Source organism: Diceros bicornis, chromosome 26 (assembly GCF_020826845.1).
Source record: "Diceros bicornis minor isolate mBicDic1 chromosome 26, mDicBic1.mat.cur, whole genome shotgun sequence".
Lineage (NCBI taxonomy): Eukaryota > Metazoa > Chordata > Mammalia > Perissodactyla > Rhinocerotidae > Diceros > Diceros bicornis.
In genome coordinates, this window is record NC_080765.1 from 47,090,217 (window position 1) to 47,107,080 (window position 16,864).

The window sequence follows — 16,864 nt, forward strand, 5'->3', positions numbered from 1 at the left end:
GAGCTGGGGCTGCTGCTGTTCCAGGCTTGGAAAGAGAGAGTGAGGATCTCAGTGTCAGCTGTACTTTGGGGCCACAGCCCCCAGCTCTGTCCTTCTGCACCGGAGCTCACCAGTGATACTGTGGGTGGTTCCAAAGGGAATTTATCTGAGATCCAGGATTGAATGCACCCATCCATCCATCCATCCATCCATCTACTCATTCACCCGTCTACCCATCCACCCATCCTTCCATCCATCCATCCACCCATCCTTCCATCCATCTGTCCATCCACCTGTCCTTCCATCCATCCGTCCTTCCATCTGTCCACCGGTCCACCCACCCATCCATCTATCCATCCATCCATCCACTCATTCACCCATCTACCCATCCACCCATCCTTCCATTCATCTACCCATCCACCCATCCTTCCATCCATCCGTCCTTCCATCCATCCAACCATCCATCCATCCATCCCTCCATCCATCCATCCATCCATCCATCCACTGATCCTTCCATCCATCCGTCCTTCCATCCATCCGTCCATCCACTCATCCACTTATTCACCTATCTACCCATCCACCCATCCTTCCCTCCATCCATCCATCCATCCATCCATCCATCCACCCACCCACCCACCCACCCAACTTCTCTCGTGAGGCAGGGTCTGTTCTCTGAATTAACCGGTTCAAGTGACCTAGATGTGATGCAAATATCTCTTCTCCTCTGGGGAGATATTTGCTCACCTGGGTACCATTCAGGTGACAGCCTTCACTGACCTCCCCACCCCCAGGGTGCCTTCTCTGGTTGGGCTTGAGTTACAGATGCCTGGGCATCATCCAGGAAGAAATGCCCCTTAGGCAGCTGCGTGGGGAGCTGGAGGCTGAGAGAGGAATCAGGGGATTGTCTCAATAGAGGCGATGCTTGGGCCCAGGGGAGCAGAGGGCTGAGGCTGGAATAGGATTCAAGGAGCAGGAAGGAGAGGCCAAAACGTGGGTGTGCTTTCCTGGGGTCCCCAGAGCAGGCGCCCCGGCTGCCCCAGAGGAGCCTCCCGGGCACTGGTGGATGTGGTCCTCTTGGGGGTACGGCCTGCACCTCTTCTCACTCTCTTGGCGGGCGGGGGTGTGTGGAGGGTGGCCTGGGCCAGCCCCGGGAACAGGTCAGACCCCTTCCCAGCCTTGCCCATGGTCTAGAGTAACTACTGGCCTGAGCCTCATCAGGGCCTGTGTTGGTCCTATGTTTCTGTAATTTCAGGTCTAGGCATCCAGCAGAACTAGAGAAATTTTTTAATAAATGAAGGAATGAGCGAATTAATGGATGAGTGAGTGCCTCAGTGGAAATGGGGATGGCTGGATCTCTCCCTCAATGGGTGAGTGGGCCGTGTAGATACGCTTGGGGGGCCCTGTCTGAGAGGAGGCTGGCGGCTGGTACATGGGCTTGGGGTGTGACCTTGACCCCAGCACTGGTCCACCGGGGCCAGCTGCCTCTCACCCCTGCCGAGGGGGCCATAAGAGATGCAGGCTGTGCCCCTGCAAGGGGGCGTCGTCTGTCAGTGCTGGGGGCTCCTCCGGGGCAGGAACTTCCAGATTTCGGCCATGTCACTTGCCAGCTTGGTGACAAGTGTGCAAAGATGAAGATGCAGGATGGTCATTTTAGCAAAGCGTCTGGACGAGCGGTGGGCAACACTGGGTGGGATGTGGGTGGTTTTAGTTTCTTCCTCATAACTTTCCAAATATCGGCATCTTCTATTTTGAAACATATCATGTTTGTAATTAAAAAAAGTAATTATTTTCATCATGAAGACAAGAGAGAAATTTTCTCATTAGGTTTTTATATCACGTAAAAACATGCTCACGACACATTGTTAAACTGCTGTCATCCAAACACGCCTGGCGGCTGGTGGGGAGGGGCTGCCGAAGGGGATGGGTTTCCATTTAGGGGATGACAAAATTCTGGAGCCAGACGGTGGTGACAGTTGCACGGCATTGTGCATGTGCTAAGTGACATTGAATTGTACACGTATAACGGTTACAGTGGTAAAACTTATGTTATGTGTATTTTACCATTAAAAAAAGTCCTTGGCACACGTTGGCTGCATTTAAAGGCTGGCCCAGCAAGGCCCGCGGCTCTGGGCACAGCCTGAGCCTGGACAGAGGGGTGCCTAGCAGGAGCTACTCCATGAGGTAACAACCCAGGTGGCTTTCTAACCCTGATGGGCGTTGGTCCCTCCGCCTCTGCTTTACGGGCGCCCCCACTCCACAAGACACTGCTTCTCCCACTGACCAGCTCCGCTGGGAAGATGGCCCTTCTGGGAAGCCGAAAGGCCACTCTGGGCAGGGCAGGAGAGGGAGTGACTGGCCGAGGCCGAGAGATAAGAGAGGCTCCAGTGTCTCGGGCCGTTGTCTGAGTCAACAGGGACACTGCTCCGAGGGTCAGGTGGCTCCCGGGACCTGTGGTCCTTCCTCCTCCATGTTTGCTCTGCACCTGGATCGGGCAGGTGCTGAAGGTCACGGGCCTGGGATTCTTGCCTCAATTCCCACCCAGTTTCCCAGAGCCTGACCCCGACGTGCGGCTCGATGGTAGGTGTGGCCTCCCCCACTTGGGTGGCTGTGTCCGTGAGCCTAGTGCTGAGGCTGGGTCGCCAGGGAGGGACTGAGCCCTCATCCCGGGGGACAGCAGAATGAGGAGACAGAGAGGCTCGGCCGGGAGGGGCTGCAGGTGAGAACAGGGCCATCACCCCCCAGGGGGTCCCGGCCACTAACCAGAAGACGAGGGTCTCCAGGGAAGGAAGCCAAGGGTGCCTGGGGCAGTGACTCATGCTCAGAGGGGACAGGGTTCAGGCATGACGGGGGCTACACCCAGACCAGGAGAGATTTACCCCTGCTGCCCGGGGTGGCGCGGCACGGAGCACGGCTGAGCACGGGAGGTGATCCCAAGTGAGGATGCTGGACAGGAGGCAGCAGGAGGGGACCCAGCCCAGGCAGCGGCCAGACAGAACTCTCAGCCCGTGGCAGGGCCCACGTGGCAGGGGAGGGCCAACCTTTCTCCTCGGCAGTCTGGCCGGGCAGTGAGGGAGTGAAGAGCATTCCCCGGCACCTCAGGAACGAACCAATCACCTTGGCCGGCTGCCGGCACCCGGAGAACCCCGTATCCCTACGTCCCAATCCATCCTTCTGCTTGAGCCCCCTGACATCCTCATGTGGGCTTCCTGGGTCTCCAGGCATAGCCCGTTCCCCACCCTGGAACCGGGGGTCTCCTTCCCTGCCGCCAGGCTTCCCGGGCCTCCGCGGGACAGGGAAGAGGTGAGAGGCCTGGGGGAGGGCCTGGTGTGGCTCCAATATGGGGTGACAATAAGCCAGAGTTAGATGGCATCAGAGGGAGGTGGCACCAAGATCCAAGAACCTGGAGTCCCTGCCAGGCCCTCGGCAGATGCCTCTCCAGGTGAGGGGGTCTTCAGAGGGCAGGAGGGCAGGCCTCCCTCTTCCCCCGCCTGGCCCAGCCTCCTCTTGTGGTCATTCCTGGGACTGGAGTGCTGTGGACCCCCTCAAGGCCAGGGTCGCAGGGGCACAGCCGGCTCTGAGCCTGTGCGGGGCGGCAGCCAGGTCCACGCTTCCTGCAGCTCCTTTGGTCTTTCCAGTGGGGGAGACTCTAGCGAAGACACCCCTGCTGTGGGCAGCAGCAGCACTTCCCGGCTGTGGCCGTGGCTGTGGCTGTGGCCGTGGCAGGGGGGAAAGGCTCGGAAGGGCTGTTCCTGGACACTGGGGCTTGACCGCCCTGCACCCTTTCTCTCCATAGATGTGGCTCCTGGTGCTCCTCGTGCTTCCTTTCTTGAGAGAAAGGGGTGAATCCACAGGCTGGGGCGTCCGGCCGCCCTAGAACCCATGCCCCAGACCCGCTGGACACAGTGCTGGGCGTTCTCCGGCCAGATGCGGGGGTCCCGCCACACCTGTCCCCCCGACTCTAACGTCTGTCCTGGCCTCTTAAATCATCCTCGCTCCCTTCTGCCCAGCTCTGTCCCCCAGGAGACAGGTTTGGGGGGGAACAGGGATCCCATTCAATCCATCTGTTCTTGGAGCTCCGTCCCTTGTGCCCCGAGGGTCTGTGTCTGAGGATCGTCACCCATGGGCCCTTTTATAACTTCCAAAGTCCTTCTGCTGGAAGCAGCTCATCTGTGCGTAACTCAGGAGGAAACTGGGGCTCAGAAGGGGAAACCAAGATTTCCCAACACCCCCTACAAGCCAGACACTCCGCTCAGGGCTCTCACGTGTCTTTTCTCATTTAAACTTGAAAATAACAGCCAAGCAGAACTCGCCTCCCTCCATTCTTGCATCCTCTCTCCCAAGGTGCCTACTTCTGTATGTCCCTTCTCCCCCTCCTTCCTGCTGTCCCTGCCTCTCCCACCTCTCCCCCCACCCTGGCCCCCTGTGTGGCCAGCAGACAGCTGCAGCCACGCCCTGGCTTTAGGGGAAAGAACCGGAAGGAAGGCCAGCAGTTTGACTTCACCTGTTTAAGGCTAAGAGCTGGGGCAAGGATGGAAGCACAGGCTGGGGGGCCCTGGGGTCTTCTAGCACCCACCTGCAGAGTAAATGCTTGCTCACCTGTTCTTCTGGCCTGTTCATTCAAACCGCCAGGGAGGGGCTGCAGGACATTCGTCCCGGCAGAGACCCGAGGGGGACACTGTGTTTGGGGTTCTGGGTGTGGGGATAAGGGGGGCAGCTCTGAAAGCAGAGACCTAAGGCTCCGCCTGGGCGGAGTGGGCCGCACGATTGACAGGGTCCCTTGTTCAAAAGGCAGGAAACAACTTTTCCCCGTTGTTTTAAGTCTCTGTCTTCGGGATTTTTCTATTTGCTATTTAACGTCTGGGGCTCGGGGACTCCGCACAGCGACCGCAGACCGCACCGGGCAGGGCTGTCCCCGGGACGTCCTAACAAGCGCACGACTGAGCTTTCCAGTCCCGACCGCAGAGCCTGAGCGCCCAGGAGCGCGGGGCCCTCGCTGCACCAGCTGCTCGGCGGAGCCGGCCCCACCCCGGGTCACTCGGGCCCTCCCCGCCCCCCAACCCCTGCCTCCTCGCAGCTGCGCCCGGCGCCCGGCATCCCAGGGCAGAGGCCCGTCCGACACCCCACGCCGCGAGGTCTGCGCCGGAGCCAGGCTCGGCCGGGACCGGGCAGATGCGCGCTGGGAACCGAGCGCCCCGGGGCGCACGCGGCCGCTCCCATTGGCCCGCGGGCCTCGGCGTCCGCGCGTCCGCCCCCTTCCTCTGGCCCCGCCCCGCCGACCCCAGAGCCCCTCGCCGCCGCCAGCCATCCCCAGAAGCGGGGCTGGAAGAGGGGGTACCGGCTCCGGCTGTCCGGGGAAGGGTCGGGTTCCGAGGCTCGCGCTGGGCTCTCGCTGCCCCTCCCCTTCTTCCTATCCTCCCGCCGGACACAGACCAGGAAGAGGGCCCAGGGGACCCTCCTGGGTCCTGGGGGCGGTCAGGCAGGGCCCCAGCTCCCGGGTCCAGACGAGCAGACAGGGTCCTGGAGTGGGGACTTGTGGCCTTGGAGTCGCCTGCTGGAACCGAGAGGCTCTCCTGCCTCCCGTCGGTGGCTCATCTCCCAGCCGCTGAGGGCCCTGGCCTACCCCGCGCCTCCGCACAGGGGGCCGCTGCAGAGCCTGTCGGGCGGGAAGGCCTCTCCCCTCCCTGAAAGAATCCAGGGTCTGGGACCCCATCCCCCGACCCCAAACCTGAACATTGTCAGGGAGAGGCAGGTTTCACGTGGCTGCAGAGCCGGCATGACCTTGGTGTCAGAGGAGAAGGGCCATGGGAACGAGTTTGCTGATTGGCTGTGAGATAAGCCGGCTCTCAAGGGAGCCCTCCGGTGAGGGTCTGCGTGGATCCTGACAGCCACGGCTCGCACTCTCCGCTGGGTGGCCTAGGAAAGTGCCTTCCCCCCTGGTCCTCAGTCTCCCCATTCATGCAGGGACGGCCTGGTCTGGGTGCTCTAACTCAGCCACAGGGGCATCTCACCTGTAGCCCCAGCTCCTCCGGAGGCGCCTGGTGTCACCTCAAAGCCGGTGATTTCTCCGCGTGGGAGAGGCCTGCGTGAGAGGGAGTTAGAGTTACACACGTATGCACATGCGTCCTCTACACACAGCCCCGGCCTGGAGGTGGGAGACCTGGATCCCCCCACCGCCCCAACCACGGGGGAGAGGGGGCAAAGACAGCCCGACGCAATCCCCTTTGTCGGGGGTTTTGCCTCCAGACCAGCACCCCCGGGACCTGGGGTCTCCTTCCCCAGCCGGTGGCAGGGTCCTGCCCTGGGACCAGGCTCGCTGTTGACTGGGACACACAGCGGCTGCGTGACTCAGGTCGCCTCTCTTGATTAGGGTGCAGGCTCCCCACGGAGGCTTCTGGGCACATGAGGCGTCTTCCAGCATCTCAGCCACACCCTCCTTGGAGCAAACTGCTGTTCTGAGCTGGGTGAGGCTCGAGGGTCCCCCCGAAGGACGGGGAGATGAGAAGGGCTGGTGAGATGAGCTGAGAGAGTGCGGAGGAGCAAGCAAGAAGGAGCAGTGGCTGTGGCTTAGGTACCTTCAAGGATTTCTGCTGTGGGGGGATGGGGGAGATGGGGGGGTGGGGGGTGGGCGGCAGCCAAGGTTCCAGAAAATAGGAAGGAGGAAGGGACACCCAGGAGCCTGAGGGCCGCTTTGCATGAGGACACTTCATCCTGAGGGGCAACCCTTTTATAGATGAAATGAGCTGAGGGTCAGGAAGATTTGCTGACTGGCTAGAGATCACACAGCTGGAGAGTCCAGGACCATGGCTCCAGGGCTGCCTCGTGTGTATTCATCAGCAGAATGTCTGTGCTCTGAAGCTCAGCCACCGGAAGTTACTGTTTGTTTGTTTGTTTTTGTGAGGAAGAGTGGCCCTGAGCTAATATCTGCCCATCCTCCTCTTTTTGCTGAGGAAGACTGGCCCTGGGCTAACATTCATGCCCATCTTCCATGCCTATATTCCTCCACTTTACACGGGACGCCGCCACAGCATGGCTTGCCAAGCGGTGCGTCAGTGTGCGCCCGGGATCCGAACCGGGGAACCCCAGGCAGCCACAGCAGAGCGCGCGCACTTAACTGCTTGCGCCACCGGGCCAGCCCCGGAAGTTACTGTTTTTCTGGGAGAAAAAGTGTTGGTGCTCAGCTATCTCACGACAAATATCTCCGGAAAAATACTTCTATCATTTAAATTTTTTAAAAAAATCAGCTTTATTGTTGTATAAACACCCACATATTTAAAATCCGCCAATTTTAAGTCTACAATTCAAAGAGTTGAACAATGTATATAGCATGTGCCCCACGACAATCCCCCCCATACTCCCTTCCCTCCCTCTGCAATCTGTCCCCTCCCCATCCCTGGGCTGGGAGGTCAGGAAAGTCCCTGAAGGGAGGGAGGATGGAGGAGGAGCTGAGGGCCAGGCTCCACGGGCAGCCCCACCTGTTCCTTCTGTAGACCTCAGAGTTAGGGATCACCTCCGTTTGTCCTACGTGGAAGCTGTTGCCCGGCAGCAAGTGACTAGCTCAGGGGCGGACAGTCAGAACACAGCAGGGCCGGCTCCGACCCCAGGTGTCCTGGCTGCAAACGTGAATCTTTTCTCCTCATCCAGGCAAGAGTGGGGTTCTGTGCTGCCCCCTCCAGGAAGCCCTCCCTGGTTCCTGTGGGGCACGCTGTCTCCTCTCTTCTGTCCTCCGGGAGCCTGGTCCTGGGGGTTCCTCAGGAGGGTCCCAGTTAGAGGCTCAGACAGAGCCAGCAGGAGACAGCTTAGGCCCCCAATGACTGGAGTCCCCATGCCAACTCACCCTCCCCAGTGTCCCTGTCCTCATCCCCGTCCCTGTCCCTGGGTCCCGTGGTCTCTACCACAGATCAGACGGGCACAGCACAGCTGCCCAGCCCGGGGCAGGCCCTTCCTAACTGTCCTCTGGCCAGCCAGGGCCTGATGACCAAGCTGATTAGGGGGCCCTGGGTGGGACTGGGACTTTCCTGCCCCCCCAGCTCCCCGCCCAGCTCCAAATCATAGGCGAGGTTGTGGGTCCCTCTGAGATCCCCTCTTAGATGTGGGAAACTGAGGCACTGGTTGGGGAAGTTGCCTGATGATCCACCAGGATGAGGCTTCTCGGGGCACAGACTTGTCTCCTTCCTGTCAGCACCTGGCCTGGAGCCACAGCTCAAAGGTGCGTGTCCCACACTTGACCAGATGACGAATGAAGTGGACAATGGCACCACCCTCTGTGTGCGGGGCCTGCGCTGAGCCAGTGATGGCTGCACACCTGGGAGGGCAGGCCTCAGGAAGAGGGACCTGCCCCAGTCAGCCTGGCACAGGGGGAGCGGGGTTGAGCCCAGGCCGCACCTCCCAGGGCCCAGGAGGCCTGCTGTCACCCAGTGCAGGGGGTGGGGCAGGTCTGGAGGAACCCAGGTCCTCTGTCTCCTGGACCCCCCAGTGCCATCCCCGGGTCCCCACAGGAGGGGACTTCAGGGCCCTCACCTGTCCCAGCTTGATTCTCCTCCAGCATTGGGGACCCCTCTGCCCCCCTGCACCCCATCACGCAGCTCTCTGCAGAGCCCTTGATGTCCCCAGGATTCCAGGCCTGCTATTGAGAAAGAAACTCCAAACACCATCTGTGTGGTCCCCTTGACAACTGTGTGACACAGTGCCATTTCTGTCCCCATTTGGCAGGAGAGCAAACTGAGGCAGAGGGAGGGGTGTCCTGCCCTGGAGTGCATCCCTCCCCTGCCCTGGGGCTGCCCTCCCGGCCTAGGGGTCTCCTGCAGCCCAGCAGAAATGGGTCATGTCGGTCTGCATGGCGGCCCCCTCAGGAGGACCCCTGGACATTCCCATATCTCAGACTGGACCCCTCCTCCTGGCTGCCCCCCCAACACCAGCCGCTCACTTGGGTAAGGCTGCCCTTGGGCTGCCATGAGGAGGTGCAGCCTTGACCCTTCCTGTGGAGCCGCACTCGCTCGTGTCTGTACACAGTAGCTGGGCTGAGTTGGGTCTGGTTTTCAGGGATGCGGGGACTCCCCAAGTGTCAGATCTGCGGCTCTAGGCTCCCAGCGCCCAATCCTTGTCTTCCCACCCCACCCTGAGCCTTTCCCCGTGGTGTACCCCTCCCTCCACACTCCATCCAGCCCAAGGCCAAGCTATACAGGCTTAAGAAAGTTCTGGAAGTCATCACGCCAGCAATAGACAGTGATGACTCCGAGTAGGATGGGGGAAAGAGGATTGAGGGCAGATTTTAGGTTTCTTCTGAACACGTCTGTGTCTTGCAAGGGTTTGCGGGGGGCTGTACAACATTTGTAATTAGAAATGACTTCTAGATCAAGAGGAGAAACGTGCAGTCTCGGCGCCTCCCTTGTTATGAGGTTTCAAATTGGAGTCGGAAGCTGAGGGAGAGTTTGGCTGTGCAGAGCCAGAGCCCTGGGTCTCCTGTGCTGCGGCAGGTGGACTCCCGGTGCCCCTCTGTCCCCTCCCTGGGGGGCTGCAGGGGCAGGAGGGCTGGGGCTGGGGCTGCGCTGGAAACACAAAGAGCCTCCTGCCTCGATTGTTCTAGAGCCTCGCCTGACATGGACACCAGCCTGGGAGAAATAGGGTCAGAGTGGGTGTGCGTACGTGTGTGTGTGTGCATGCGTGTGTGAGCATAATCAATCAATAAACACAAACACCTCCAACTTTAAAAATCAAGCAAAACGATTTTCAGCAACTGTGGCAAACAGCGTTAATGCATTCATTTAGTTAAAAATCTCAAAATGATGAAAAGAAACCCAGAACTCCTGTAGCCTAATTGACAAAGGAGGAGCAGACTGCCAGAGGAGACAAACTCCTAACACACACACAGGGCATGTCCAGCTCCCCCAGGAGGAAATAAGCGCAAATTGCAAACTGAAACAGCACAAGGATGCTGTTCCTTCCGAGGTCAAAAACTGAATACATAGTATGCCTTTTTCCCATAATGCAGCCTATAACACATCTATTGTGTTGTTCTTATGCATCACGTGTAACATATTATGTATCACGGACATGGTGTTACATGTTGTTACACTCTACCCGGGAGACATTGTGTCTCACATTTGTATCCAGTGTTGGATTCAAAGAAAACCAGAGCCGACAGAAGTTCAAGAGGTGAAGGCACATTTTACTCAGGACTGTGGAACGGGGGAAAAGACCCGTGCACACAACTGGGCTTCTCTCCGAACCAGCAGGGACGGCTCGGGGGTACAGGATGGCCAGGGAGCATGCGTGCATCATCGGGGGGCCGGTGGGTAGAGCATTCCTAGGAGGCCTGGGGTGACTCTGGCTGAACTGACCCAATAGGGTCCCTGCCGACGGCAGCCCAGGGCCATGGCCACCAAGGGGGGGAGTGATGAGTTTTGTTCAGACATCGAGGGTGATCAGGAACCAGGCTCCGGGGATTCTTGCTACACTGACCCAGCCAGGTTCTGGCTAAAACTGGATTCTCCCAGGAGGGGCACAGCTGGGCCCAGGAGAAAGTCCAGGAACCTGACTCAAGTTTGGTCAAGCAAAGAATCTTTGTCACCGGCCAGTGAAGAAGGGAACACTGTGACCCACGACTGGCGGGAGGAGAAATGGGAGCAGCCTTGGTAGAAACAACACAGCCCTGCCCCGCGGGCGTTCTCGGGGAACCTGCTCTAGAATCCACGGTCCCAGGAGGGAACAGCCCAGGAACCCAGACAGCAATTGCAGCCTCATGTCCACAAGCGGAAACAAGGACGTAGCACACGTCTGTGCAGCTGGGGGGTGTGAACACATCCCAACAAAAGACAAGAGAGAGACATGGGACACGGGCACGTCCGTGACACGGATCGGGACAAGTGTGGGGGATGCAGCCCTCTGGGGACTGAGATCTGACGATAGAAGGGGACGGCCTTCCCCGGCCAGGGGGTGTGTGTTCCATACATGAGCAGGTGCTCAGCCTCATTAATAGTTACAAAAAGTGAGTTCAAACCTCCAAAAGAGGCCGCTATGCACATGTGAAAACATCAAATGTTGGCCTGAATGGGCTGTAATGGTCATTCTCCTGAATTGCTGGTGGGAATGTAAGGGGAAAGCCCCTTTGGAGATGAGTTTGGCATGGTCTAGAAAATGGAGGATGCGCAGACCCCAGCCCTCAGCAGCCCCCTTGCTGGCTCACGCACAGACATTCGGGTTGTGCACATAGGCACGGCCACCGCCACCTGGTCCTGACCCTGACGGGGACAAGAAGTCCCCTGTAGCAGCCTGGATGACAGGCACCTCTGGGGGGGGTCCAAGTGGAGGTGAGAAATGATGAGCTCGGCTAGAGGCGGCATCGTGAGAGACCGTCACAGACATGTGTTCAGGGAAGGGTGAGGTTCAAAGAATGTTACGATCGATTACAGTCACACCAACATGAAAACTGGGCAAAAGAGCCATCCCGCATGTGACCGTGCACAGTGTGGGCTGCAGGGAAAGGCCGGGAGGTGATGGTGTGGAGGGGGAGGGTTGGGGGTTGTGGGGGCCGTGCTCTGCATCCTGACATCCTTGCTGGGCGCCTGGGTTTCCTTTAATGATCCGTGTCTCTCTACGTGCCCCGAGGGCACGGTGCTGCTCCCCAAAAGGAGACACGAGCCAGTGTGCTAAGAAGTCGGCACCGGGCACAAGGGGCTCAGGAGGGGCCGTCCCCACAGCAATGCCCACTGCTCGGGGGCCGGGACGCACAGGGACAGCAGCTGCACTTGGCCGTGCCCTGGACCCCCTTCCTCTCCCTCAGCGACACTCACAGCCAGAAATAGCCACAGCCACATCTGCTTTCCGTGCTCTTTAACCTGGACCAGCGCCCACCACCTGCTCCCTGGGCCAGGCAGGGAGGGGGCTCCAGGCAGGGGGCCGGGAAGGTGGGGGAAGGACACCACCTGGGCAAGAAGCAGTGGTGCGGGGACAGGAGGGAGCTGGCTTCTCCGCCAACCCAGGTGGCAGCCCCGGGACCCAGGCTCAGGGATCCTTGGGGACATACTGGTGGATCCAGTCCAAGTAGTAGGTGACGCGGGTGTAGACGCCCGGCCGGTCGGGCAGAGCACAGCTGTCACCCCAGCTGACCACGCCCGCCTGCATCAGGTGCCCCTCATCTTGCAGACTAGGGGCCCTCTGGAGTCACCCTGGGGAGGGGGACGGTCAGCGGGGGCTCTCGCGGCAGGGGCGGGTGGGGGCTGCGGGGGACGAGCGGGCCCACCTGGCAGGAGTCACGCTTCTCGCTCCCGGCACACAGCATGTCGGCACGGACTATCCAGACTGTCCCCCGTAGACACGCCAGTGTGGTATTTCGTGTCACAAATGCTGTTTTCCACAATGGGGACCTCCACCTCCTTCAGGGGAAACGGTGGTGGCAGGTGGACTGGGGGTGAGAGGGAAGGAAGAGGCCGCGTCAGGCGGGAAGTATATCCATGAAATACCAGCCCTGACCGTGCTCATTTCCTACAAGGGGAAACGGAGGTTCAGGTGGGCTAAGCGACTTTCCCGGGCACCCAGAGGGGCGGCACGGGGTCTGATGGGCTCCCAGCCCCGCGCTCGGCACATCCTCCCTCCCGCCACCTCGCCCTTCCAGAGTCTCCAAACTCCTACTCCCTGAGCCAGCCCGGCGGGGCCCTGTCCCCAAAGGGAACCCCAGAGGCTGGGCCGTGGGTGTGACTGGGTCCTCCCGCCCAGCCCTCCAGCTGTCCCTGACGCTCACCTCCATTGTCCACATCGCCCCAGCCTGTCACCCAGCACAGCGTCCCTGTGGGGAAGGTCTCGGAGGCGGAGGGCAGAGTGACCAGCTGGACGTGGCTGGAGATGTTCACGGGGTCCTGGAGCTCCAGCAGGGCGATGTCGGCCGCGTTCTCAACCGTGTAGTAGTCGGGGCGGGGAGGACCCTGCTGACGGGCAGCAGCTGGTCTCCGTAATAGAGGTGCTGCTGGCGCAGCTGCACCCTGATGTCTGCGGGGTCTTCGACGTCCCTGGGAGAGGGGGCGCCCCTCAGGGGCCTGAGCAGCCTCCTGGACCCCCCGGGACGTGGGGGGAGCCCCAGGCCGCCCCACTCCGCCAGGCCCCAGCAGACTCACGGTCCCACGCAGTGTGTGGCGGTCAGCACCCACTGTGGGTGTATGAGGGAGCCCCCGCAGAAGTGCCTCCAGTAGTGGGTGTGGAGTCTCAGGCTCACCTGCCAGGGCCACTTGCTCCCAGGGGCCTCCTGTCCCCCCACGATGCCTGCTCGCTCCAGACCGGGGCCTGGGGCTGGGGCAGGAAGCGCCCTCAGGACAGGACACACCCCGGCCCCTGGGCTCAGCCGTTCCCTGGCCCGCACAGCTCTGGGCTTCTCTGAACCCACCCACCCGTCCCTGGGCCAGTGGGGTGAGGGGCCAGGGGTCAGGACTCACTGGGGCCTGCATGTACCAGGCTCCCCAGGAGGGGCAGCGCCAGGACCAGCAGCTTTGGCATCTGGAAGGAGCAAGTAGGGGCAGCGTGAGCCTGGTTGGGGCTGGGCCCGGCTGAAGGGCTGCAGGGTGTGGGGTACAGCTGGAGTCGGGGCCCCCGAGGATCGAGGTTGGTCCGGGATCTGAGGCTTGGCTACTGTGCTACACAGTGACACCCCGTGTTGGGATCTCGGTGGGGGGCCTTACCTTGGCTGGTCCCTGCTGCTGTCGACCCAGCCCGCTCTCCCCTCCCCATTTATCCTTCCAGACCAGGAGGGGGTCAGAGGAGGGGCGCTCGGTCCTCCTATCCAGACAGAAGGAAGTGATGATTGAGACCCAGGGCCCAAGAACCCTGGGCCAGGAAGGGGCCCTGCTGCCCTCGCCTGGATGGCAGACTCGATTCCTCGGGGGGCGGGGGGGTCCAATAACGTCCATCTCTGGGTCCTCTCTGAGCTGTTCCGCTGATGGCAGCAGTACCCTGTTATCTCGGGGATCCGAGCGCCATCAGCAGAGGGACAGGCAGAAGGAAGTGACAGTGAGATAACAGAAGACGCCAGGGCCGGCTCTCCTTGGACACCCCCCACCAGGCCCCACCACCCCGTCCCCCGTCCTCCATGGCCAGGGCTGACCACTGTCCCTGCCTGTCGGACCACTCACGTCCTCACTCTCCCCGGGCCTGCTGGTCACCTGGGGCCTGCAGGACACCCACCCCCCTCCTCGGTCTCTTGGACACCCTGAACCCCCTACTGCCGTCTGGGGGCCCCTCCTGTGCCCTAGGGAGGCCTTCTCTGCCCCCATGCTGCCCAACACCAGCCTGGCTCAGGGCCGCCTGCCCCTGGCTGGCTCCAGAGGCATCTGTCCCGGGCGACTCAGTGCTCGATCAGGCTTCTCTCCAGATGGCTGGTTAGTAGTTTGCCTGTGACCTCAGTTCTCAGATGGGGTCAAGAGAATGTATTGATTTGCAGTTTGTCCAGAGGTGTGACCGACGCCCTTTGCAACCCTCTAGGTCTGAGTCAACCCAGGTTTTGTACGTGACGTAATGTCAGGCTCAGGCTCTGCCTTGTCTGCAGAGCAATCTTGTCGGCTGACAACATTGCTTGAAAGACAATCCTTTACCCTCTGAATTACTGTGTTATCTTTCTCAAAAATCCACTGGCCTCGCGTCCATCTGTTTCTGGACTCTCTCCAGTTAATTGATCTGTATTTGTCTACGTAACTGTAGCACGCTATCTCAATTAGTTTGCTAAGAATTTCTGTTCATCACAAATAGGTGTTGAATTTTGTAAAATTCTTTTTCTGCACCTAAGGACATGGTAATAGTTTTCTTTTTCGTGTTTTGACATGGTGAATTATGTTGACTGATCTTCATACCTTAAACTGACCTTGCATTCCTGGGATGAATTTTACTTGGCCATGATGAGTCATTTTGGGCAATTCAATTTGCTACAATTATATTAAAGACTTTGGTGACTCTTTACAGGAGGGATACTGGTCTGGTTTATATTTTTCTTTTCTTATAATGCCTTTGTCTGGTTTTTCTTATCAAAACTTCTCTTGGTCATGATGCATTATCTCCCTGACATATCTTTGGATTTGGTTTGCTAATATTTTGTTGAGAATTCTTGCGTTGATGTTGACAAGGGGTATTGGTCTGTAGTTTCCTTTCTATATGATGTCTTTGTCTAATCCTGACCTTATAAAATGAGTTGGGAAGTGTTCCCTCCTCTTCTATTTTCTGGAATAGATTGTGTAGATGTGGCATTATTTTGTCCTTAAATGTTTGGTAGATTTACCAGTGAAATCATCTGGGTCTGAAGCTTTGTTTGGAAGGTTTTTGACTACAAATCTAAGTTTTAAAATAGACAAAGGACTATTGACTTGACCTATTTCTTCTTAAGTGTTTTTTGGTAGTCTGTATCTTGCAAGGAATTAGTTCAATTCATCTAAGCAGTCAAATTTATGGGTATGGAACTGTTCATAATATTTCACATATATATATATTTTAATTTTTTCCCCCCAAAGCTCCAGTAGATAGTTGTCTGTCATAGTTGCACATCCTTCCAGGTGCTGTATGTGGGACGTGGCCTCAGACAAGCCGTGTGTTGGTGCGTGCCCAGGATCTGAACCCGGGCCACCAGTAGTGGAGCGCGAGCACCCAACTGCTAAGCCACGGGGCCGGCCCTGTTCATAATATTTCTTTATTGTGTTTACTGTGCTACTGTAATGATATCCCCTCCTTCACTCCTGATATTGGTGGTTTGCGTCTTCTCTCTGTTTTTCCAGGACAGGCCAGCTAAATGTTAATCAATCTTGTTGATCTTTTCAAAGAGCCAGCTTTCGATTTCATTGCTTTTGTCTGTTGTTTTTCTGCTCGAGCTGTCTTGTCCTGTAGCATCATCTCCTCTTACCTTTCAGGCTGGTTTATTGCCCTGCAGCCTTGGTTCTCCGAGGCTTCGAGAAAATTTGTGAACTTGCAGTTTGTCTGTTTTTTTGTAATGGTGAGAGTGATGCTCGTTACAGTTTTTACCACCCGGGAAGAAATGAGAACACAAATTCATTTCCTGTGTGCTCAGTTTCCTCCAGTCTGGTCTTGAAAGGTGAGCTCCTGTCACATCAGGAGTCTGAATTCTCCTATCTGTCCACACTCGCTGCTTCTCCCTGCAGTGTCCTCTCACCCACAGTGCCCTGCACCTGGTGACGTGCTCACCTACGGATGTGGGTGCACAGTCAGGTGCGGGAAGGTGAGGGCCTCCAGGCCTGCCCCCAGCTGGGATGTGGCTCTGCAGTCCTCTGGCAGGAGCCCAGGGGCCTGGTGGGGGGCGCTAGGAGGGCAGGAAAACAGCCCAGAGCAGCTGCAGGTATTTCCGGGGGAGCTGGGCCAGTACCCCCACTGCTGGGAGGCTTTCAATGGTGACGACAGAGCAGGCAGAGGAAAAGCCCAGGTCAGAGGGGCCGGCCTTGCCCTCTCCAGCTTCCTCCTGCCCTCTGCCAGCCCAGCCCTGTGGCATCACAGACCCCAGCCCAAACCCAGGCCCCAAACATGGCCCTCGATAGATCTGACCACGAGGACCCTTGCACCCAGATAGATGAGAGAAGAACGGTGATCAGGAGGCATGGGAGAAAGACAGCCTGAGGCTCTTGGGAATGAGGCCCATTGGTCTCTAATGAGAGCTGGAGGCAAAGGGTCCCTGCAGACAGGACCCTCATGTGGCCTGGAGGAGGCTGCTGGTGTTGCCCTGGCGGATCCCAGGGTCACTCAGGAGAGACTGAATATCTGCAGGATGCAGGCTGGGGGAGGGGTAAGGGGAGGGGGTGGGCCAGACAGCACCAGCCCCTCTCCGCGGTGCCCCAGACCTCTCCCACCCAGGATGGGCAGAGGGGGCCTCCAGGAGGAAGCTCCTAACTGGAGCAAGATTTGGGGAAGCGAC

General features: G+C 58.8%; 1 pseudogene; it reads right to left on the reverse strand.

Annotated features, from left to right (window-relative positions):
- Positions 1–11,805: 11,805 nt before the first annotated feature.
- LOC131422829 (tryptase-like) lies at positions 11,806–13,911 on the reverse strand (annotated as a pseudogene).
- Between the last annotated feature and the right edge of the window lie 2,953 nt (positions 13,912–16,864).